At 33.4% G+C, this 10733-nt stretch overlaps 1 non-coding gene across 1 annotated transcript; it reads right to left on the minus strand.

Annotated features, from left to right (window-relative positions):
* Positions 1–2858: 2858 nt before the first annotated feature.
* LOC140965346 (small nucleolar RNA R71) lies at positions 2859–2967 on the minus strand. Its single transcript, XR_012173040.1, has one exon. It is a non-coding gene; the product is annotated as a small nucleolar RNA R71 (small nucleolar RNA).
* Between the last annotated feature and the right edge of the window lie 7766 nt (positions 2968–10733).

Consider the following 10733-nt stretch of genomic DNA (forward strand, 5'->3'; position numbering starts at 1 on the left):
TTTTATGGGGGTCAAGTTGTAATTTTCGAAAAGTTGAAGGACCCAAAGTGCAATTTTCTAAGAATTTTTGGGGAATGTTGTTTGGGTTATTTCAGCGATTTTTCTAGGATTTTGGGTTAACTGTCGATAAGTAATTCCTTAAGTTCAACATTATTTGATTTGATTGTATGTTTTGTCGCAGGGAGGATATATATTGCAGGTGTAACCACACATGCATTGCTAGATTCAGGGGATATACATTCGTTTATATCCGAATCCTTCGTCAAGCGACTAGGAATCACACCAGTAGCGATTGATTCAGGGTTCAGAGTATCGATCCCGTCCGGGGATCAGATGTTCACATCTTGGATAGTGAGAGGATTGGAGCTTAGATTGCAACAGAAGGCAGTACAGGCAGATCTGATAGTACTACCGTTGCCAGAGTATGACATCATTCTGGGTATGGACTAGCTCTCTTCTCATGGTGCAGCCATAGATTTTTGACAGAGGTCCGTGTCTGTCAGACCACCCAGTGGGAAGCCATTTGTTTTAGAGGCAGCCAGACACCAGCAGTTCCCGCACTTCATTTCCTGCATGTGTGCGAGGAAGCTTATCAAGAGAGGTTGCTAGGCATTCTTAGCCAGCATTGTATAAGTGACAGAGCCGGCCAGCCAGAGGCTCGAGGACTTGGATGTAGTCAGGGAGTTCTCTAGTGTTTTTCTTAACGATGTTTCAGGCATTCCACCAGACAGAGAGCTGGATTTTTCGATTGAGCTCATGCCAGGGACAATGCCGATATCTAAGGTGATAAACATAAAAATTGTACATTAATTAAATGTTTTATAATATAAATTTATAGTTTTTGTTTTATTAAGTGTTTAAATATTATATGTTTTATAATAAATTGTATAAAAAATAAGTTGTTGTGTAATTATAATTTTATACTATTTTTACAAATTCGATAAAACAAGAATAACCTTAGCGTTGCAAATAGGATTAAGATGATTCTTGGACCTGTAGAAAGTTGATGATAATATCTACAATATTGGTGACAAGCATGAGATAAAAATCCTCTCACAATTGTGATCAAATTAAGCCACAAATAAAGTTACCAAAGGAGTGACAATTTTACCATGCTCTAGCATTTTGACCATATCTTTCAAAATTCTTGGTCAAATGGTAAAAAAAATACCACAATTCAAATAACTCAGATATCTACATGTTTTGTTTTATGTAGAAAAGAAAATTCAGATGGAAAAATTTTCAAAAGTGATGTGAATTTAAATATAACTTCTTGGAACACCAATGAAGACTTACGAGTAAAAAATAATATTTTATTTGTGGTTGTCTCCACAAATTTGGCTATGAATAGGAGTGGATTGTAATGAATTGAGATATCCCTCATTCTACGAACAAATCTTTGAGTTCATAATATTTCTCTCTTTGTTTTTCTTTTATTTCTTCATTTAAATATAATTAGCATGTTAATTTAATCTTCTTTTATTTTAATGAGTAGCTAACTTCCCAAGGTTGAGATGAAAAGGTGAAGCTCTTGGTATGATAATAAGGTTATTAAAAGGTAATAATCTATGTTTTATAATATTTAATCATTATTTATTGTTTATGTTATATTTATTTCTTTAAACTTTTTTATACCCTACTTGTAAGTGGGAGTTTTGATTTATTGTTGCTATATGTTACACTAAATTCTTGGAACCATTTAAATGTTAGTTTGGTATTACCAACCATTTAAAGTGGATGCCTTGATTTATTATATATGAATATATCATAATATTAATTTCTTGGTACCATTTAAATATTAGTTTTGGTATTACCAACCATTTAAAGTGGTAACCTTGATTTAATGTTTACAAACATATATATAGCACAATAAATACTTGACAACATTTATAAGTTTTGGTATATATTATATACTTATAAGATAATAATATATAACATAATATAAATATGATTATTTAATATATTAGAACCATTTTATTAAGTGGATTTCAATAATGTTCATTAATGTTAACTTTATTAAAATACCAACAGTGAATCCTCTAATCTCAACTACTTCAATTAAAATTTAAACAATTTAAAATTATCAATTAAAGATTCAAACAATTAAAAGAAAAAACAAAAACAAAATAAAAGGACATTGTAGTGGACTTGTAATTACCTTAGCTTTCCTGTGGATACGATATTTGGACTCATCGAATTATACTACTTGTGTACAACCTGCTCTTGGGAGTACAACAATCAAAGTCGCATCAAGTTTTTGGCACCGTTGCCAGGGAAGTATATTTTAATTTCAAATCTATTTAATTTTGTTTATAGTTTGTTTTTCTTTGTTTGAATTTTTATTGCTTTTGTGTGTTTTTCTTTTGCATTTGCATGAGCATTTGGTCACGTACACTTAGTGGTCGACTCATTCGAAATAAACCTTTATTTTTACAAAACATTGCGGAAGAAGCCATCCAGGAAAATTAAGATGAAATTCAATCTCAACATGATCATGATAGGCAAAGCACACTTAGAGATCACATGAATCCTACACGTACTAGTGCACCTTCATATCTAGTTTTTCTCCCCTGATGCATCTCATTTCAATTTTAAGCCTGGTATTATCCAACTTTTACCCAAATTTCATGGATTAGATTCTGAAAATCCATACATGCATTTATGAGAACTTGAAGAAGTGTGGAACACATATAATGATCTAAATTGTAGCATGAACACCATTCGACTTAAGCTTTTTCCTTTTTCTTTAAAAGATAAAGCTAAAACTTGGCTACAAAATCTTAGATCGGGATCCATTCGAACTTGGGATGAATTGCAACAACAATTTTTGAAAAAGTTTTTTCCATCTCATAGAACAAATTCTTTCAAAAGTCAAATCACCACTTTCACTCAAAAACAAGGAGAAACTTTTTATCAGTGTTGGGATAGATATAAAGAATTGCTTAATCTTTGTCCACATCATGGTTTTGAAATTTGGAGAGTTGTTTCTCAATTTTATGAAGGCTTAACACCTAAAGATAGGCAAATGGTTGAATTTATGTGTAATGAAACATTTGAAGATAAAGATCCAAACGAGGCAATTAGTATCTTGATTCATTAGCTGAAAATGCTCAAAATTGGGACACTATAGGTACAATCGAACCATCAAACAAGATTCAATCTCTCACATCTGGTGGAGGTATGTACACCCTCAAAGATGAACATGATCTCCAAGATAGATTTACCTCTTTGGCAAAAAAAATTGAAGCACTTGAATTGAAAAAGAACGGTCAATTAAAATCTGTTCAAGAAATTGCGTGTCACATCTGTGATACAAGTGATCATTCTACAAAAGATTGTCCCACTTTGCCCTCTTTTAAAGAATGTCTCCATGAACAAGCCAATGTTTTGAACAATTTCAAAAGGCCAAATTTTGAACTATTTTCTTAAAATTACAATCCAGGTTGGCGAAATCATCCAAATTTTAGTTGGAAAATGATAATGCTGCACAATTTTCACAACCACATTACCAAAATCAACAAAATTTTCAAAATTATGCACCTTATGTTCCTCCACCTAAAAGGAACTTGGAAGATATATTGAATTCTTTCATTGCAAAGCAAAAGTCTATTAATACTCAAACTGCTCAAACCATGACAGATTTGAAAGATACTCTTGCTAAATTTTCATCTGCACTTAATGTTCATGAAAAAGGTAAATTTCCTTCTTCCTTCACAACCACAGCCTAATCCTAAGGATCATCATTCACAAACTGGAACTTCTAGAACTCAAACGATGGATCAGGTAAAATCTGTTATTACCCTTCGCAGTGGTAAGGTTGTGGAAAAATCCATTCTTGAACTTTGTGAAGATGATGATAAATCAACTCCAAAGGGTAAGGAAGTGGAACCCATAACTTGCGAAGATGAGGATCAACAGATAGTGCCACTATCATTCCCTCATGCATTGAAAAATACAAAAAAATCAAATTTGAATTCTGATATATATGATATTTTTAAACAAGTAAAAGTTAATATTATTTTATTAGATGCAATAAAGTAGGTACCATCATATGCCAAATTTTTTAAAGACTTGTGCACTGTGAAAAGAAAATTGAATGTGAAAAAGAAAGCATTTTTAGCCGAACAAGCAAGTGAAATCATTCAAAATAATAATATTTTGAAATACAAAGACCCTGGTTGTCCTACTATTTCATTTATTATTGGAGAACGAAATATTAAAAAAGCCTTGCTTGATCTTGGAGCTAGTGTGAATTTACTTCCATATTCAGTTTATCAAGAATTCAATCTAGGTGAGTTAAAACCTAGTTTGGTAACACTTTTACTTGCCGATACATCTGTTAAAGTGCCAAGAAGAATGGTAGAAGACGTGTTGGTCCAAGTTGATAACTTTGTATATTCTGTCGCTTTCATAGTTTTAGATACACAACCTATCGGAGCTTGTAATGAAATTCCTGTAATTTTGGGTCATCCATTTTTAGCAACTTCTAATGCTTTTATAAATTGCACGAATGGAATAATGAAGTTGTTATTTGGTAACATGACCTTGGAGCTTAATGTTTTTAATCTTTGTACGCAACCACATGACAAAGGGGATGAAAGTGAAGATGAAAATCTTATTGAAACTTGTGTGGAAGAAAACATTCAAGAATGAAGTACTCGTAACCAATTAGATATTTGTTCAATTGATACTGTTAAAGAAAATATTGAAATTGATCTTGATGATTTTATCAGGTATCAGTCGTTACCAGGATCAGAGAATGAATTTGAGGCAAATTATGAGAACAAAGATGAACCACCCATATTGGAGTTAAAACCTTTGCCAGAAGAATTAAAGTATCCATTCCTTGGAGAAGATGAAACATATCCTGTGGTAATTTCTTCCAAACTAGCAAGTGATCAAGAAGGTAAATTAGTTGATATGCTTAAAAGACATAAAAATGCAATTGGTTGGACACTAAAAGATCTCAAGGCCATTAATCCACTAATTTTCACACACAAAATTAATTTAGAAGAAAATACTAAAACATCTCAACAACTATAAAGGAAATTAAATCCACACATGAAAGATGTAAAAACTGAAGTTCTTAAACTACTTGATGTTGGAATTATCTATCCTATTTCTGATAGTAAGTGGGTAAATCTAACGCAAGTAGCTCCAAAAAAATCTGGCATCACAGTGATTAAAAACGAAAAAAGTGAATTGTTAACAAGTCGAGTCCCATCTAGTTGGCGGATGTGTATTGATTATAGAAAATTAAATGACGCCACTAGAAAAGATCATTTTCCATTACCATTTTTGGATCAAATTTTAGAAAGAGTAGCAGGTAATCCCTACTACTGTTTTCTTGACGGATATTCATGCTATTATCAAATTCCAATTTCACTCGAAGATCAAGAAAAAACTACATTCACATGTCCATTTGGAACATTTGCATTCAGAAGGATGCCATTTGGTTTATGCAATGCCCTAACAACATTTCAAGGATGTATGCTAAGCATTTTTTGTGACATGGTTGAAAATTGTTTGGAAATTTTCATGGATGATTTAACTGTTTTTGGGAATACATTTGATAATTGTATTAGAAATTTGGAAAAAGTTTTAAAAAGATGCGAGGAAAAATGTCTTATTTTAAATTGAGAAAAATGTCATTACATGATTATTTCTGGAATTGTTTTGGGACAAGTCGTGTCATCTCAAGGAATTGAAGTTGATAAAGCAAAAGTTGATGTCATTGCCAATTTACGCCCTCCAAAAACCATTAAAGAAATTCTCTCATTTTTGGGACATGTTGGATTTTATAGGAGGTTTATAAAGGACTTTAATTTGATCTCTAAACTCATTTGTAACCTTTTAACAAAAGACACTGCATTTGAGTGGACTCAAGAATGTCAAAATGCTTTTGATAAAATCATTCGACATTTAACATCAGCTCCTATCATGCAACCTCCTGATTGGTCTTTACCATTTGAAATCATGTGCGACGCGAGTGATTATGCAGTCGATGCAGTATTGGGTCAAAGAAGAAACGATAAGCCTTATGTGATATATTATGCAAGTAGAAATTTAAGCAATGCTCAAATGAATTACTCCACAACTGAAAAAGAACTACTTGCTGTGATATTTGTATTAGATAAATTTCGTTCTTATTTAATTGGATCAAAGACTATTGTGTTTACTGATCATTCTGCTAATAGATATTTGTTGACCAAATAAGATGCAAAGCCACGATTGATATGATGGATTTTGTTGCTCCAAGAATTTGACATTGTGATCAAAGATAAAAAAGGAACTGAGAATGTCGTAGCCGATCATTTATCGAGACTAGTAATAGCATCATCTTGTGAAATGACACCAATTAACGATAATTTTCCTGATGAACATCTATTTTCAGTTAATACTACAACTTGGTTTGCTAACATAGTAAATTTTCTTGTGACAGGAAAAATGCCACCGCAATGGAGTTCCATAGATAAAAGAAAATTTTTGAATGAGGCAAAAAACTTTTATTGAGATGATCCATATCTGTTCAAGTATTGTCTGGATCAAATTTTTCGACTTTGCATACCCAAAAATGAGGTAAGTAGTATCATTAAATTTTGTCATTCAGAAGCATGCAGAGGACATTTTTCTTCAAAGAGAACGGCTACAAAAATCTTGCAGTGTGGATTTTATCGGCCCCCTTTGTTTAAAGAAACCCACGAAATCTGCAAGATCTGTGAAAATTTTCAAAAACTGGGTGCGATTTAAAATTAAACATGATGTCTTTAAATCCTATCATTGAAATTGAAATATTTGATTGTTGGGGAATTGATTTTATGGGACCTTTTTCCACCGTCATTTGGATACTTTTATATTTTAGTTGCAGTATATTATGTTTCCAAATAGATAGAGGCAATCCCATGTCGAATAAATGATCATAAAGTCGTCATCAAATTTTTTTAAAAAAATATTTTTAGTAGATTTCGAATTCTCGAGCCATGATAAGTGATGGGGGAACTCACTTTGTTAATAAACCATTTGCTTCATTAATGAAAAAATATGGTACTACTCACAAAGTAACTACTCGTTATCATACTCAAACAAATGGACAAGTTGAATTAGCTAATAGGGAGATAAAATTTTTTTTGAAAAATACTGTTAACCCAAATAGAAAAGATTGGTCTCGGCGACTTAATGATGCACTTTGGGCATATCGAACAACTTTTAAAACATCATCGAATATGTCTCCCTATAGGTTGGTTTATAGAAAATATTGTCATTTGCATGTGGAATTAGAACATAAAGCTTATTGGGCGATCAAAACTTTTAATTCAAGCATGAATGATGCCAACAAATTACACAAATTGCAACTTAATGAACTTGATGAACTCAGAAATTACGCGTATGAGAATTCAAGGATTTATAAAGCAAAAATCAAATCATTTCATGATAAAACAATTCTTAGAAAATCTTTTGAGATTGGTCAAAAAGTTTTGCTTTATAATGCACGACTTCACATATTCCCAGGAAAATTACGATCAAGATGGAAAGGCCCATATGTTGTAAAGCATGTGTATACTTATGGAGCTGTGGATATTGAAAATCCTAAAAATGGTGATGTTTTTAAAGTAAATGGACAAAGACTTAAACCATTTTTAGAAAATAAAATCTTTCAAGAAGAGTTTATTTCCCTTTCCGATCCTTGTCTTTTTTTGTTGCATTTAATTTTGTTTGTTTTTATTTCAGGTTTCCTTAATCTTTTTATTTTCCCGGTTAAATGGCGAACAACAGTACTATGTGACTCTCATAGTCGGTTAAATCAGTTTCCCACAATTGCTGATACAAAAATTTAAAAAAATCATTTCTTTTCTTTTCAAAATGGATGAAATTCTCTCAAAAATTTGTAAATATTTTCCCTCTGTATCTGAAAATGTTCTAAGAAAAATTTATGCAGGTAGGTGTGAAAGATTAGATTGCTAATGCAAAAAAGAATTCCAGAAAATATTCGTCTTTTAATAGAAGCTAAGGTCCGATTAAGAGGAGAAGTTCCACAATCATTGCTCATTCGGTATTTTTCTTGATTAGGAAAAAGTACTTATGCGAAAAAACGAAAGGCAAAATGGATAGGGGTTTGTCATAAGTGTGCAAGATGGACTATTGACAAATGATGCAGATCTTTGGGATGCGTTTCCAATAACAGAGAAGATAAAATTGGTTTCATTAAGAATGGGCTGAGTAAGGAGTCTTTAGATAACATCTTATTGATTCTTGAGACGCATTCTAGTGGACACGTGCATATGGAACTTCTTCGCTTATGGAAACAATTCCAAGATGAGCGTCATCATAATAGTCTTGGGAATCCGACTAAAAAAGACCAAGTTTGCCAATTTATAAGAAAATTGGATGGAAAAAGTATTCTCAACTCATAGAAGGCGTTGAAGCCGTTTCTGGACGTAAAACCAGAGGAAAATTGTGAGCCACAATCACACTACTGTTTATATGCATGTGTGTCATTATTGTTTTTACTGCTTATTCTGCTTATAGCTGTGACCCATAGTGTAACCGCCCCAGATTCGACGACTGTCCTCACTGTACCAAGACGAGTCTTTCCAGCGTGCTTATGTCCTCACTCACACGCACCCTGGGAAACTTCCCAAGAGGTCACCCATCCCAAAATTGCCCCAAGTCAAGCACGCTTAACTTTGGAGTTCTTATGTGATGAGCTACTGAAAAGAAGATGCACCTTCGTGATATGAGTAGTACAAATCAAATCTTTTAAGCCATCTTCAACTGTACAGTCCATTACATTGAACAGTCTCGTATTCCCTCTCATTCCCGTGTGAGATCGGTTCGTTCATGTTCCCTCTACCTACAGCCTACCAGGAGCCGCTCATTGTCCGTGCAACTGATGGCACCGGCGATCACCCCCCGCCCTCTTCGGCCCCGGGCCTCACATGCCCTGCAGCTTCCGCTTGGTTCGTCCCCGAACCACACCGTACTAAGAGAGGTCGGCTCTGATACCAACTGTAACCGCCCCAGATTCGACGACTGTCCTCACTGTACCAAGACGAGTCTTTCCAGCGTGCTTATGTCCTCACTCACACGCACCCTGGGAAACTTCCCAGGAGGTCACCCATCCCAAAATTGCCCCAAGTCAAGCACGCTTAACTTTGGAGTTCTTATGTGATGAGCTACTGAAAAGAAGATGCACCTTCGTGATATGAGTAGTACAAATCAAATCTTTTAAGCACTCTTCAACTGTACAGTCCATTACATTGAACAGTCTCGAAATCCCTCTCATTCCCGTGTGGGATCGGTTCATTCATGTTCCCTCCACCTAGAAGCCTGCCAGGAGCCGCTCATTGTCCGTGCAACTGATGGCACCGGCGATCACCCCCCGCCCTCTTCGGCCCCGGGCCTCACACATTGTTTTGTCATGATAACATATTACCCCTATAAAATCTCTCATCTTTCTCTCTATTTTCGCAGACCAAAAAGAAAGTAAAAACATGGCTGGATCCTCTGCACAAACATTGAAAAATATTTGTGTATTTTGTGGGTCGAGACCTGGAAAAAATGAAGTGTTTGTAAAAGCAGTGAATAATCTAGGAAAGATATTGGCTGAGAGAAAAATTCACTTGGTATATGGGGGTAGTAATATTGGGTTAATGATATCTGTTTCCACATCTGCTCATCTTGGAGGTAGTCAGGTTTTGGGTATTATTCCTATAGCCTTAGCTGAAAGAAATATTACAGATGTTACGATTGGGGAAGAATTAAAAGTTTCTTCTATGTATGAAAGAATCACCAAAATGATTGATAATTCTGATGCTTTTATCGCACTACCAGGTGGTTTTGGTACATTAGAAGAAATTTTTCACACTGTTTCTTGGGCACAACTTAATATCCATAATAAACCTATGGGCTTATTGAATATCAATAATTATTATGATAATTTGTTTACATTTCTTGATAAAGCTGTGGAACAGAATTTTATTTCAGAAAATTCACGACGGATGCTCATCTCTGCTTTGACTGCCGACCAATTAATTGATAATTTGGAAACTTTTGTTCATAAGCCTGATCTGATGATAACAAAGATCAATTGGTCGCAATCAAGCAGTAAGAAAAGGAAGTTGGATCATTGATTCAAAAGTCGTGGATTGGTTTGTGTTTGTTTCAATTTGTTATCTTCAATAAAATTCAGGTGATATCTCTTTCATTATGTGCTCTTTATTAATAGTTATTTTGATATTAGGGACAATGTCATATTCTGATTGGGGGAGAACAAACTCATAAAAAAAACTTAAAAAAATATTATTTTAAAATAAAACCATGTCTGTTGTTTGTATCTTAGTAATTTTTGCAAAAATATCATACATTACATGTTTGTTAGGTTTAAATTAGAACATGTATTAATCTATTTAAAGATGTTTAAATTTTTATTTGAAAAAAAATTCAATTTTAATATTCTGATCACTATAAAAATATGATTTATGAAATCCTTTTGAGTGATTAACAATTGTGATAAAATCAGGTATTAAAGTATATGGCCCAAGATATACCTTATAAGAGTGCCTAAAAATTTAAACTCACGCATATTTTGTGAGTGAGTGGAGAAGATTGAGAAAACATTTTTCGAGCCTTTATTGATCATTAGAAAAGCTATCTATTGTTTAGATCTTGAGTTTTTATTTTGAAAAAAATATATGATATTTTCTGGAAAAAAAAAAAGAAAAATGTTGAAGATC

Source organism: Primulina huaijiensis, chromosome 18 (assembly GCF_012295235.1).
Source record: "Primulina huaijiensis isolate GDHJ02 chromosome 18, ASM1229523v2, whole genome shotgun sequence".
NCBI lineage: Eukaryota > Viridiplantae > Streptophyta > Magnoliopsida > Lamiales > Gesneriaceae > Primulina > Primulina huaijiensis.